Below are 13,261 nucleotides of genomic sequence, written 5' to 3'. Positions count from 1 at the left end.
TATATATATATATATATATATATATATATATATAGAGAGAGAGAGAGAGAGAGAGAGAGAGAGAGAGAGAGAGAGAGAGAGATTCTTATAAAATTGTTTAATTATTAATCCTCTGCCATTACTGTATAAACATCCTCCTGCAAACATTTCAAGTGTTATTCTGGTATATATTCATCTCGAGCTTAGAGTGTGGGATATATATAGACTTTTCGTTTTCCTTTAGACAGAATGACATGGGAAGTCCTAATTGTAAGATCCGTCTCTGCAACTATCATTCCTATCTAGCAATACAAAACGAAGGCAAAGAAGCATACCTTTGACAGTAAACATGTATACTATATATGCAGTAATGTAGACAGACACAGAGAACAGTGTGATACCATACAAACAACATAACGCTTTTTCACTTTGAGAATACGTCAGACGCATTATCATTGGCTATAGATCCTGTGACGTGAGCAAATCTCCAAACCCTCCGACCCCCAGCCACCCTCAGTCCCACTCACAGTTACCAGACATGTAGGGTCTGGCTGCTGCTTCGTGACTATTTGTCGCCACCAATGCTTCGAACAGTGGGTAACGCGGAACTTTCCCTGACTGTACAACTGAAGTATTTCGGACTTGCGTTCGGACAACTTGGGTTCCATTCTCGAAGGTGCAAATAACACCAGTTGGTTAGCTGCAAAAAATCCAAGTGACAACGTTACACTAGAACAGCACATAAACGCGAGAGCCCTCCGCAGGAGCACTTGTCTTTGCTATTGTGTTCTTAAACTTCTTTATTACGAGTGAGCAAACGATGTTTACTCTCAGTTATGTTTGGAAATGAGCTGCCCGACCTGACCCGACCGCCACACTAAGTAGAAGCTAATAACTTTACGGTACTTGTATGTGAAGTAGAGTTGAAATTCTTTCTGCATGTCATACATTCATTCAGTAAATTTTGTTATCAACTAAAAACTCACCCATAAAGCATAGGAACTCTTTGGGGTCTCGAGTTTTCCAATGGAGTGTTCGGCTCTAATCAGTGAACGCCTCAATTACGAAATGAACATTTAAAAAGATTCTCCGTCGTAAGTGTGTGTGTGTGTTTTTTTTTTATCAGCTCTAGCAATTAAATATTGGAGATTCCGCCTAAAATTTTATATTAACGTTTTTGCTATTTTTGACAGTGAAATCACAAAGGGAAATCTCCAAGGGAAATAGTGATAACATGGTTCTTGCTCGCCCGTCACGAGCTCAAAAAGCGCACTTGATTGATAATTAGTAGTTTTTTGTAACGCTACTTCCTTCCAGCCTCATCCCTTTATCTGTATTTGCAGTTGCTCTCCCCGCCACGCTTTTCCTTGCCTTCTCTTCTATCCTTGTCTTTAACCTTTTTTTTTTTTTTTTAAACAGTTATAACCTTTCGTATACCAAACAGCTGCGAATGGACCAACAGGTCTCTTGCTGTTTGCTTTCTTTTGTAATAACCGTGCAGCATGGTTTATGTATCCGTATAGCTGTGTGACTCTGTATCACAATCCCTTCCAATCTAATCCCCCCCTCCTCTTTTTTTTCTCTTTTTTTTTATCCAGTGCGCTCCAGCCCCACCAGTAAGTATCGTAAAGTCCGTGTAGTTTGCGTGTCTGGATAGTTGTGGAATTCTGTGTAACTTCGTCAGCTCTTTCCTTTAATAAGGTCTTTTTCTGTAGTGGCTCCCTGCGGCACTCATATATCACAGAGTGCGGCCGGGTGTGGCAGATGGTGACTGCTGCATATGTTACAGCACTCATTTCCGTGACTGTGTGGTGATGGACACACACACACACACACACACACACACACACACACACACACACACACACACACACACACACACACACACACACACACACACACACACACACACACACACACACACACACACACACACACACACACACACACACATATTGTAAAAATCATATTAACTCCTTTGCAAAGTTCACTTCCATGAGGCTGGGTATGCTGACCCTATTCTATACTTTCTTTTCCCGTGTATGGCTGTTGACTTCATTCAGAGGTCTTATTCACCCCTGTGGGTACTACAACTCTCAGATGTTGAGGAACTCACCACATGCAGCACTTGTATGCAGCGTGAAGTCAAAGCATTTTCCTCTAATTAACTTTTCTCCCCGTACTGACTCCCTTCACATACTCTCTTCTTGGCAGTGTTGCATCTCTTTCCCTCTGTTATCGCAGCTTCACTGGTAACTGCTCCTTTTTACCCTCCACCTGACATAGGAGAGTCGTGAACTGGTGTCCAACCGTAGCGCTGGGCGGCAGGACGGCTGGCCGGGCATAGAGATTTCTTTTCCGGAGCAAATCTCAGAAAGTATTAACCATAGAGTCATAAAATTTCACATAGTTATGTGGACAATGAACTAGTGCCTTTTGATAGGTAGAATGCTGTGTCTTAATCTTTTTTTTTTTTTTTTTAAATAATGGAAAAGTAAACACGCTTAGAGATTTCGTTTTCGGAGCAAAAATCGAAGTACTAACTATAGAGTCACGAAATTTTTACATAGTTATGTGTCTTATAGTTAACAGGTGCCTTTTGATAGTAGAATGCTGTCTTAAGTAGTTTCTTTTTGAAAATAATGAAAAAGTACAAAATAATTTCAGATTTCAATAGGGCCTTTTGTAAGGAACCTGAAGTCAGATGGAGGGACTCAACGATAATGATGATGATGATGATGATGATAGTTGAGATGATGATGACAACGATTATGATGATGATGGTAGTGTTCGTGGTGGTGTTCGGTTGTAGTGACGATGATGATGGTGATGATCATGGTCATGATCATGATCATGATGGTAATGATGATGATGATGATGATGATGGTAATGGTAGTTTTTTGCTCAGATGATGATGGGTGGTGGTGGTAATCTAGGTGATGATGATGATGATGATGATGATGGCGGTGGTGGTAGAGATGATGATGATATGGTAATGATGATGATGATGATGATAATGATCGTAGTGATGATGGTTTATTGAGATGTTGATGATGATGATGATGATAATGGTGGTAGTAGTTGAGATGATGATGATGATGATGATGATGATGGTAATGATGATTTTCTCTGTCATCTTTTAAGTTTTAATGTCTCTGTGGTATACACGGGTGAGGGGTGAGGGCCGCTATGTGCTTGGTTAGGTGTACAGGGTGGTGACCATAACGACTTTTGAATTTTGCTCCTACATTCACCAAACACTGGAAGGGACAACTTTAGCCGACGCGGATTTTGGTCCTGTTTTTGTTATTTCAAAAAGGAAAATGATTTTCATTAACAACTCCATGAACCCATTTCATACCGTACGATGTTATTTTATTGCGTCCTGGCTATCGGCAGACAGTTTTATTCAATTGGAGGGAGACAACACAGTAAATGTGTTAAAACTGGTCGGCATTTCAAAAAATATATTGTTCCTCCCCTCTCCTCTTTCCTGTCCTCTCTTCCCCCTCTCCCTCCCCTCGGGCTATAAATCCGTGTGCCCTGTAGTACCCTGCATTGACCCCTTCCCCTTCCCCCAACCCACCTCCACGCCAGGCCAATACACCACACTGAAGCTCCATATTCCTCTCACACCACCAGCTTCACAGGCAGGGTGGTTACAGGGTAAGGGTGAGGGTGCGGGTAAAGGGAAGGGATCGCCTGTTGCTGCCTTCTGCACTCCAGCAGGTGGGCCAGCTGCCACATGCACATGCCCACGGCGTCCACCTCACATTACACGATAAGGAATAATGCTGGGATAATTGGGTCTCTTACACAATAGGTAATATGGAGCAGCAAAAAAATTAACGTCAAGATTATAATATCACCACTTGTTGCTCCTGTGCAGGAATATCGTATTTGTTTGCAAAATGATTACTAGCCCATGAATATTAGCAGTATTCCAGATGTATCTTAATGAATCATGGTTGAACACTTTCAGAAATCCTTTTATGACTTGGCAGTCACCATAACAGTGTGCAATTAAACCAGTTTTGATTGTGACATTTGTAGGTAAACGATTTATTAATTACCAGAACAATTAAAGTAAAACTTTTCTTTGCTCGATAACTCAAAATTCGGTATGTGGGGAGAGCAGTGATCCCATTGTATGAGAGAGAGAGAGAGAGAGAGAGAGAGAGAGAGAGAGAGAGAGAGAGAGAGAGAGAGAGAGAGAGAGAGAGATTTCAATACCGATAGAGTAACAGATGGAGAAACAACACAGGTTTTGCCAGATAAGTGGTGTGTGTGTGTGTGTGTGTGTGTGTGTGTGTGTGTCGGGGGTACACACTGTAGTCATCAAGGATATAGGAAATGGGAATGGGGAATTGAGTGAGAAGAGGGGGAAGTAAAGAAGGAAGGAAGGTATGGGAGAGAGAAATAGGGAATTGTAAGAAGAAAGGGGAAGGGGGCAGTGAGCAAGAGAGGAAAGGGAAAGAAAAGAAAGATGGAGGGTAAGAGAATGGGAAGAGGAGGGGGGGGGAGGTTGTGATGGGAAGTGGAGAGGGGAGGAAAAAAGAGAATGGATGGGAGATTGAAAAATGGAGATCTGAGACAGGAGAGAGGAGAAGATAGAGGGTGACTGGGAGACGCAGAGAGAAAAGAAGGAGAGAAGGCATTGTGGGAGAGAGGAAGCGGGGTAAGAAAAAAAAATGGGTAGGAGAGGGAGAAGTTACTGGTGGGTGTGAAGAAGAGGGGACGTGGGGGAAAGAAGAGGGGGGAGGAGGAAACACTGAGAGAAACAGGAGGAGGAGGAGGGTGGGTAAAAGAGGGAGAGTAGAAGGAGAAAGAAAGAAGGGGAAGCTTTGAAAGAGGGAGGCAAGAGGAGGAAATGAGTGGGCAGAAAAGAAAAAAAAGGGGGGAGAAAGAAAGGAAGTAAGTCAAAGAAAGAGTGGACGGGAGAAGAAAAAGATGACTGTTATCTTTAACTTCCTCGTGGAAAGGACGCTTGCTTGCACATGAGGGAGAGAGAGAGAGAGAGAGAGAGAGAGAGAGGTGGGTGGAAAGGAAGGGAGGGAATGCAGTTTAGGTGAAGGACGAAAAAAGTTTCTGAATGTTTTATCCATTCTTTTATGACAACAATGACGATTTCTCTTTGCCTTCTCTGTCGTTCTTCTGTGATTTATAAGGGACGCTCCAGAGGAGATCTCAACATTTTTTTCAGATTCCTGGCCATCCTCGTTCCGGGTTTAGGATGGAACCACTGCTATTGCATTAGATGTCTCAAAGACTTTTGACAGAGTTTGACACAAATATTGTATTTCCAAGCCGCCATCCTACGGTTTCTGTTCCGTCTGTACCTCAATCACTGCGATTTCCATTCAGGTCGTTCTGCAGCTGATGTTGTAGATTGCCAGTGTTCTTCTGTGGCTGTCAGTAGTGGTGTTCCTCGGGGCTCTGGCCGTTCGCTATATCTCCCTAATATTCATCAGTAATCTTTCGAGCGGTGCATCCAGCCGTTATCCACGCATACTCTGATCAATTCACTCTTAACTTTTCCATCTGCTTTTCGCAACGTCCATCACAACAGTCACTTCACAGACATGGGATTAGGCACTGACACACGTAGCTATGTGGCACAAAAATATATTTCTGATTGGGGCAAAAGAAATGTTGCATTAATACCTAAGCAGCTCCATCCCTTCAAATTTTAGGTCACCACAATCATTTACAAGACTGATCCTCCATTTTCGACAATGCACAATCACATAATTTACCATCTTTCTGCATCCTTGGTGTCTTCCTGTCTTGTATAGATCATAACACGTCTTCTGCATAAGCAGCTTCATGGAGGTTAGATATTCCGAACGTTTCGTTGTTTCATTGCGGAAATTCTCCTAAAAGTAAAATGAAATTACCAGAGGGTATGTCAAATTAAGTACGATATAGGTCAGTGTATGGGTAGGGTTTAACGCACATGCCTTGCTACATACACTCACTCCTGTTCTGTCAGGTTCCTTATGCAAAAATTAACCGATGATGATTTTCATGTATATACTGTAGACACCTTGTCAGCTCGAGGAATTTCTCAGGTCTTAGTTCTCTCTGCCTCTGACCTCCAGTCATTGAAATGCAATATGTTCAGCCATCTCGAAATTGGTCTATCTTGCTTTGGCTTCCTATAATTCATTATCTCTGAAAGTGTCGACTTTTACTGGTTTTAATTCTGTCTATCCTGCAGACAAAAGGGCTCGAGAATTTTATGGAAAGAGAAAAAAGTGCTATGTATTAAAACTAAGACGACAAAACCTTCGCCCTTACATAAAAGGATTCTCATCCTGGCTGGATGGCGGTGATAAATACGAGTATATGACAGTAGTAAAAAGAATATTCACATTTTTAAATCCTGAAACAGCATTAACGCCACTCAGCACATTAAAAGATCATTCTGGTCGTGTCCTGAGCCAGTTAAAAGATTATCTAAGTGGAAAAAGTAGTGAAGTGACATTGTGTGATGTATTGTGTCTGATATTTGACACACCTTCACACTCTCTGGCATTCTTTTAAACTCGCTTTCTGTCGTTATCATACATATTGTCTGCCTCTCTCTCTCTCTCTCTCTCTCTCTCTCTCTCTCTCTCTCTCTCTCTCTCTCTCTCTCTCTCTCTCTCTCTATGAGATATACTAGAGAAAACCAGACAGCAGTGAACCCTTTTAGTCCGGTGGTTTATTTTGTATTACATTCAGGTTACCAGAGATGATTGTACTCACCCGATCAAAGATCTCACGTGTTCAAGAGGAAAGAAACTGTCTTCACTAATAACTTCAGTACGATTCTTAATTTAGCTTTTCATGCGGCCACCACCAAATAATGCTAAGGGTAGGGCAGACCTTTATTACTGTCGGGGTTAACACCCTTACGGTGGAAGGAGAAAAGCGACCAATTTTTACTTTGTGATACTCAGTTCCGTCTGAGTGTACGTGTGTGTGTGTGTGTGTGTGTGTGTGTGTGTGTGTGTGTGTGTGTGTGTGTGTGTGAGAGAGAGAGAGAGAGAGAGAGAGAGAGAGAGAGAGAGAGAGAGACTCAGTAAGAAGAATTAAAAAGGAATGTAAAAGACTAATATGGAAGGAAGATGTTGAAACAAAAGGAGACTTGTGGTAACCTTGACCTTTATATTCTCTCCCCTTCTTTATTACACATTTTTATCTTCTCACACCTTCTTTCCTAAAATCCTGTCATATCTGTTTGCAATAACCATCGTATAATTATCTTCACCCTTCGTTCCTTCACGTCATTCTCCTTCCTTCTTTGCCCTTTTGCAGTTGCTCTTACTCTCCTTTTTCATACCTCATTCATTTTAACTTCTAATTACATGGGGACTTTGTGTGTGTGTGTGTGTGTCTGCACGCGCGAGGGGGGGTAGTGGACCGGACGTGCTGACACTAATTGGGTTCTGTTGTCTGATTTTAATTCGTTTTTCTCACTCTCTCTCATCCTCTCCCTTATCTCTCATTCTTCACCATATCTCTGTACCCCTCCCTTATCTTTCATTCTCCCTCACTCATCCTCCCGCTCAGCTCTCACTCCCTCACGTGTCTCTGTCTCACTTCTGTCTTATTCATCTCGTATCTTATTTTTCTCTGCTTTACCTCCTCCTTCCTCACTTACCTCCCCCACTCTTATATTTCTCATATTCCTTAGACTGTCCGTGTCTTGTTCGCTCTCTCTATCCATCATATCTTACTTTCTTCTGTCTTCGTTTCCTACAACTGTCTTCTCTCTGCTCTGATTCTCTCACTCACTCTTCGCTCCCTTGCTCATGTGACATAAGATCATCAGCTCTGCCACTTCTCATTCTCTCTCATTCCTTTATCGCTCTCCTGCACATTTTTCCTATTAATTTTTTTTTGGTCTCCTCTCATCCCACTGTCTTCCTAACCTTTTATTCTCTCTCTCTCTCTCTCTCGTTCAACCAAAGAGGACAAATATAGAACAGAGTCGGAGGACGAAGGGAATTAAAATGAGGAAGAAAGAAGAGGAAGAAAAGTGAGTTTGAAGAAATAAGAAGAGTGTAGGCTGGAAGTGATAAAGAGAAAGAAAAAGAGGATAATTCGAGGTAAAGTAGAAGTAATTAAAAGAGAAGCACGAGGAGGATGGGAAGAAGAAAGAGGAAGAGGAGAAAGAGAAGAGGGAGAGTCAAGACAGAGTAAGAGTAGCAGAGGGAAAAGATGCATGTGTAGAAGAGGGAGACGTGGCCAAGAAGTGAATGAAATGAGAAATAATCAGGGTAAAGTGAGAAACAGTAGGAGGAGGATGACTAGAAGAGTTAACAATGGACGGAGCTAAGAGAAAGACCAGAGAGGAAGTGAAGAAAAAATATGGGGAATATACAGGAAAAGAGAATCGGGCAGAAAATTGGAGAAAAGAGAGCTATAAAGGTTGAAAGAGATGGGGAGAGGGAAATGGTCTGAAGGGAGGGAAGGAAACACGTGGAGAGAGAGAGCGAGAGCGAGCGAGAGAGAGAGAGAGAGAGAGAGAGAGAGAGAGAGAGAGAGAGAGAGAGAGAGAGAGAGAGAGTGCGAGAGAGAGAGCGAGAGAGAGAGAGAGAGAGAGAGAGAGAGAGAGAGAGAGAGAGAGAGAGAGAGAGAGAGAGGTAGACGTAAGGAGTGGACGGAAGGGAAGGTTAGAAAAGAAGGTGAGAGAAGCAGAAGAAAAAGGATGCAATGTGGCGGAAGAAGAAGAGAAACTACAACAGGTAATGAAGTGGAAGAGGAAAACAGGAGGAAGAAAAGAAGTCATAGAGGGTTGTATGGAAAAGACAGAGAAAGAATGAAACTGTGTATGTTTATTCTTTTTAATTTATGTCTATCCATATATCTTTACGTCTGTTCCCTGACACTGTATTATGTGATGGACTGAAATATTGAGCATTGAGCGACACCTGCAAGCACAGTAACGTCGTCACCTCAACCTGTACTGTACTGTATACTCTCTCACCTCACCTAACCTGGTTCACTTCATTTCACCTCATTTTATATCTTATTTCACTTCACCTCACTTTATTTCTTGTTTCAATTCACCTCACATTACTTCCTTTTCACTTCATCTCTTGTTCACGTCATCTCTTTCTTCGCCCTGTCTCACTTTACTTCTTTCCCATGCGTCACCTCTCTCTTTATCTCCTGTCTCACTTCACCTCTTGTCTCTCATCACCCCTTGACCTAAGTCATTTTGTATTCTCATTTTACTCCATATTTCACCTCCACTTGGCTCATTCCATTGCTTAGCTTGCTCCATCTCTTGCGTCACATCACAGTTGGCCCACATCTCGTCTTGGCTCACCTCACTGCTTGGCCCACTTCACCTCTTTGCCCATTTCTTCTCATGGATCCAGTGTTATTAATGTCCCTACTCAGCAACGACATAACAACCTCATACACTTTAGGCGTACTCGTACCTCAATTATTCGTTCACTCGCACTCAAATGACAAAGTATTATTTGTATAATCTGTCTAACTACATGTTGCCAGATACTGCACGCCTATCCAGCATCCACCAGTACAGTCCATCAGAGCACGGTGTTCACTCCTCACCCATATATACTCTAGGGATGTATCGTTTTTCAGTTGTGTTTTTGATAAACATTCTTATGTGAGATCATAGCGTGACAAGAATTTGAGCGTTGTCAGTACTCCTCATGTCACATGCTTCCTTGTTATTCCATTGATTGGCTCATCCTTTACCCTTTACAAGTAATCCTTGCACAACCCATACCTACTGCCTCTCTTCAAAACCTCACACAAAAAAAAAAAAAAAAAATCATCTACACTCATATCACTGTCTTGTCCATAAACACCTACTGCCGGCCATTTATCATTGTTAGTTTTCATCCTAACCCTTAACAACCAACACTTACCTATTAACAGTCTTGCAAATACTTCCGTACTTCTGTGATCAGGACTGCAGCCCTTTTATTTTGATATTATCTTTTTTACTCACTCCCTACATCATCCCACTTCCATCCCTAACATCATCTTTCGCTGCAGTTCGTTACACTTAAAAGCCATTACATCTGGTTCACTTTCGTAAAACACCTCGCCTGTCTCACATTTCTGTCTGTCTGTATGCAGACATCGATCTGCATCCAACGTCCGTTCATAAAACGCCTTAATCCATCCCACACTTCTTGCCATATCATTACACTACATCCACGCATATTACAACCACGCCAGTCAAAGTCTAACAGATATTCTCCTCTGACTTACTCTTCTGCAGAACAAAAGAGGAGAGTTTTCGGGCCCCCACTCCGACCACTTTCATGTTATTACGTAGTACAGTAGTTTTATCAGATTGGCGGCTTCTCCACATCTCCCTCTTTCACTTACAGTAGCTAGCAAATTAGGGGTTTTTTTTCCAGGAAGAACGAGGAAAAAAGATGACTGCAAATAATTCCTCTATCCCATGCCCTTACTGTAGAAAGAGTTATGAGGCACTAATATTATCGTAAGGTAAGTTTCCAGTCTCAGCTACGACGTCTGATGCCGGCAAACAGTATGTCAAAGTGAAAGTTATCAGGAGGTGGGAGCGATCAGACGGTGGCATCAGATAGCAGCAGCACCTTCACTCCCTGCAGCAATGGGGAAGAGAGGGGGCTCAGTGGTGGGTGAGGGTGGGGGTGGGGGTGAGGGTGGTGTATAAGGCTGAGGGTGGGACCATGGTGAATTTAAGGGTGGGTGTAGGCGTTTGCAAATGGTTGTGGGAGTATGGCCGTAAAGATGAAGTCGAATGGAGTTCAGGGCTTTCATGTTAATTGTAGCTGCATATTGACATTTGCAATATATCTGTTATTTACATTTTCTACTGGGATAGGGGAATATTGATTTTAGCTGCATCTTTACACTTTACACTCCCCATCATTATATTAATTTCTCTAAGTACGGGTATACTACTGTTTTTTTTTTTTTAACATTTTCATTTTTACTTTGTTTAATTGTGAGAATGTGGGTAGGAATAGAAGTTTTTAGAGGGAATGGGCGAGGTTTGAGATTAATGGTAAGGGCGAGGTGTGGGATTAAGGGCAAAGGTGAGGTGTGAGGTTAGTGGAAAGAGTAAGGGTGAGGTATGAGCTGAATGGTATGAGTGAGGGTGAAGTGTGAGGTTATTGGTATGGATCAGGGTGAGGTGTGAAGTCAAGGGTAAGGGTGAGGTGTAAGGTTAATGGTAAGAGTAAGGGTGATGAGGTCAATGGCAAGAGTTAGGATAAGGTGTGAGGTTAATGGTAAGGGTTAGGGTGAGGTGTGTTGGCAAGGGTAAGGATGAGAGTGAGGTGTGAGGTCAATGACAAGAGTTAGGATGAGGTGTAATGTCAGTGGTAAGGGTGAAGGTAAGGTGTGAAGTTAATGGTTAGGATGCTAGTATACAGTATGTGGCTGTAATTGCAGTTGTACACGTCACATAAATACTCACTTCATTATTTGTTGTGGCTTATTGGTGTTGCTGTTGTTTTCATTGAGAGATTTGATGGAAGTACGTTGCTGAAATATACACATACACCTACAGTACACATCACACATACTCCTCAGAAAAGACTGCATTTTTTTTTTCTTGATTTCACTGAAAATTGTGCTTGAGCTAGGTCTCAAACGGAGATATGTGTTCGCACTCACATGCTCATTATTTAGTTATTAAAAAATTTGAAGTTATTAAAAAAATGACTGAACCAAATCCTTAATACTCTTACATATGTATATGCACAACCTCTTTACTCAAAGAATCATCACAGCTCTCAGATATTACTGTGTTTCAGTTTGACAGGAAGATTTATTTAGAGACAATTTATTTAACTTCCTCAAGTCACAGGGCCTCCGCTAAGCTGAAACAAGTGTTGTGGCGATATCCATAATAGTGTAAGACAGACGTCGTGTGCCTGAACTGGTTAATGGGGTTTAATCCTTCCAGTTGTGGTGTCTCCTGAGATGGATAACATCGTCTGGTGTTAGACAAAATAAAATAGGAAAAACGTTCTCTTGGAGAATGGTTTGAATCCATTTAGCGCAGCGCAGCACATGTACTATCCAATTATTATGTGAAAGTGTACACTGGATGTTATATATGTTGTGACTGGAGCTCATGAAACCACTGCTCTTCCGCTGCCGACTGACGAAAAAAAGTTATATCACGTGTTCGGAGTATCTAGAAATATCATAATGCATAATGAAACGCAAAAGCAATCACGGCAACAGAGATTAAAGGAATCCGGAAATTATGTCAGCTTCATAGTGGGTGACGGGAAAAGGTCAGCGAGTTGTGGCCTTTGTAAAGTTAGGTGATTCCCCCGTGACATTCAAAGGAGGGTCGTAGATAACTGTGTTCCCTGACTGGCGGGTTCATGCATCAGATATTATCATCATGTTGGGTCGAAGAGGTCACAGAAAAGAGTAAATAAGTAAATAAATAAAGAAGAAAGTAGCGTTTCCAGTCCCATATTGTTACGACTCGTAACTTTCAACCTTTTTACTTTGTATGGCTCAATGATATGGCTTTTTCTCATCAGAATTAGCGACAGTACAATAGTGAAGATAAACCGCGCTGTGAAAGGGCTGTAGAAATAGCCTTTCACCCTTTGTCAGCGTAGGGAGACCTTCACCTGGATAAAAATGGTAATGGATGATTAAATACAAATGCGACAGCTGAAGGGGGAATTGAGGAAGGCGATTATGTCTACTTTACACACACACACACACACACACACACACACACACACACACACACACACACACACACACACACACACACACACACACACACACACACACACACACACACACACACACACACACACACACACACACACACACACACACACACACACACACACACACACACACACACACACACACACACACACACACACACACACACACACACACACACACACACACACACACACACACACACACACACACACACACACACACACACACACACACACACACACACACACACACACACACACACACACACACACACACACACACACACACACACACACACACACACACACACACACACACACACACACACACACACACACACACACACACACACACACACACACACACACACACACACACACACACACACACACACCACCTGCCTCAGCCTCACCCATCATCGTGTACAGACAGTGTACGAATATTTCAGCACTTGGACACGGAACACCAAGAGCATATTATGGAAGAGACTACTTATACTGAACCTCTGAACCGGCCTATTATTTACTGAACGAAGGGGGAGTCACAG

Source organism: Coenobita brevimanus, chromosome 71, assembly GCF_032717465.1.
Source record: "Coenobita brevimanus isolate Jiangsu-jjx chromosome 71, ASM3271746v2, whole genome shotgun sequence".
Taxonomy (NCBI): domain Eukaryota; kingdom Metazoa; phylum Arthropoda; class Malacostraca; order Decapoda; family Coenobitidae; genus Coenobita; species Coenobita brevimanus.
This window is presented reverse-complemented; position numbering follows the sequence as displayed.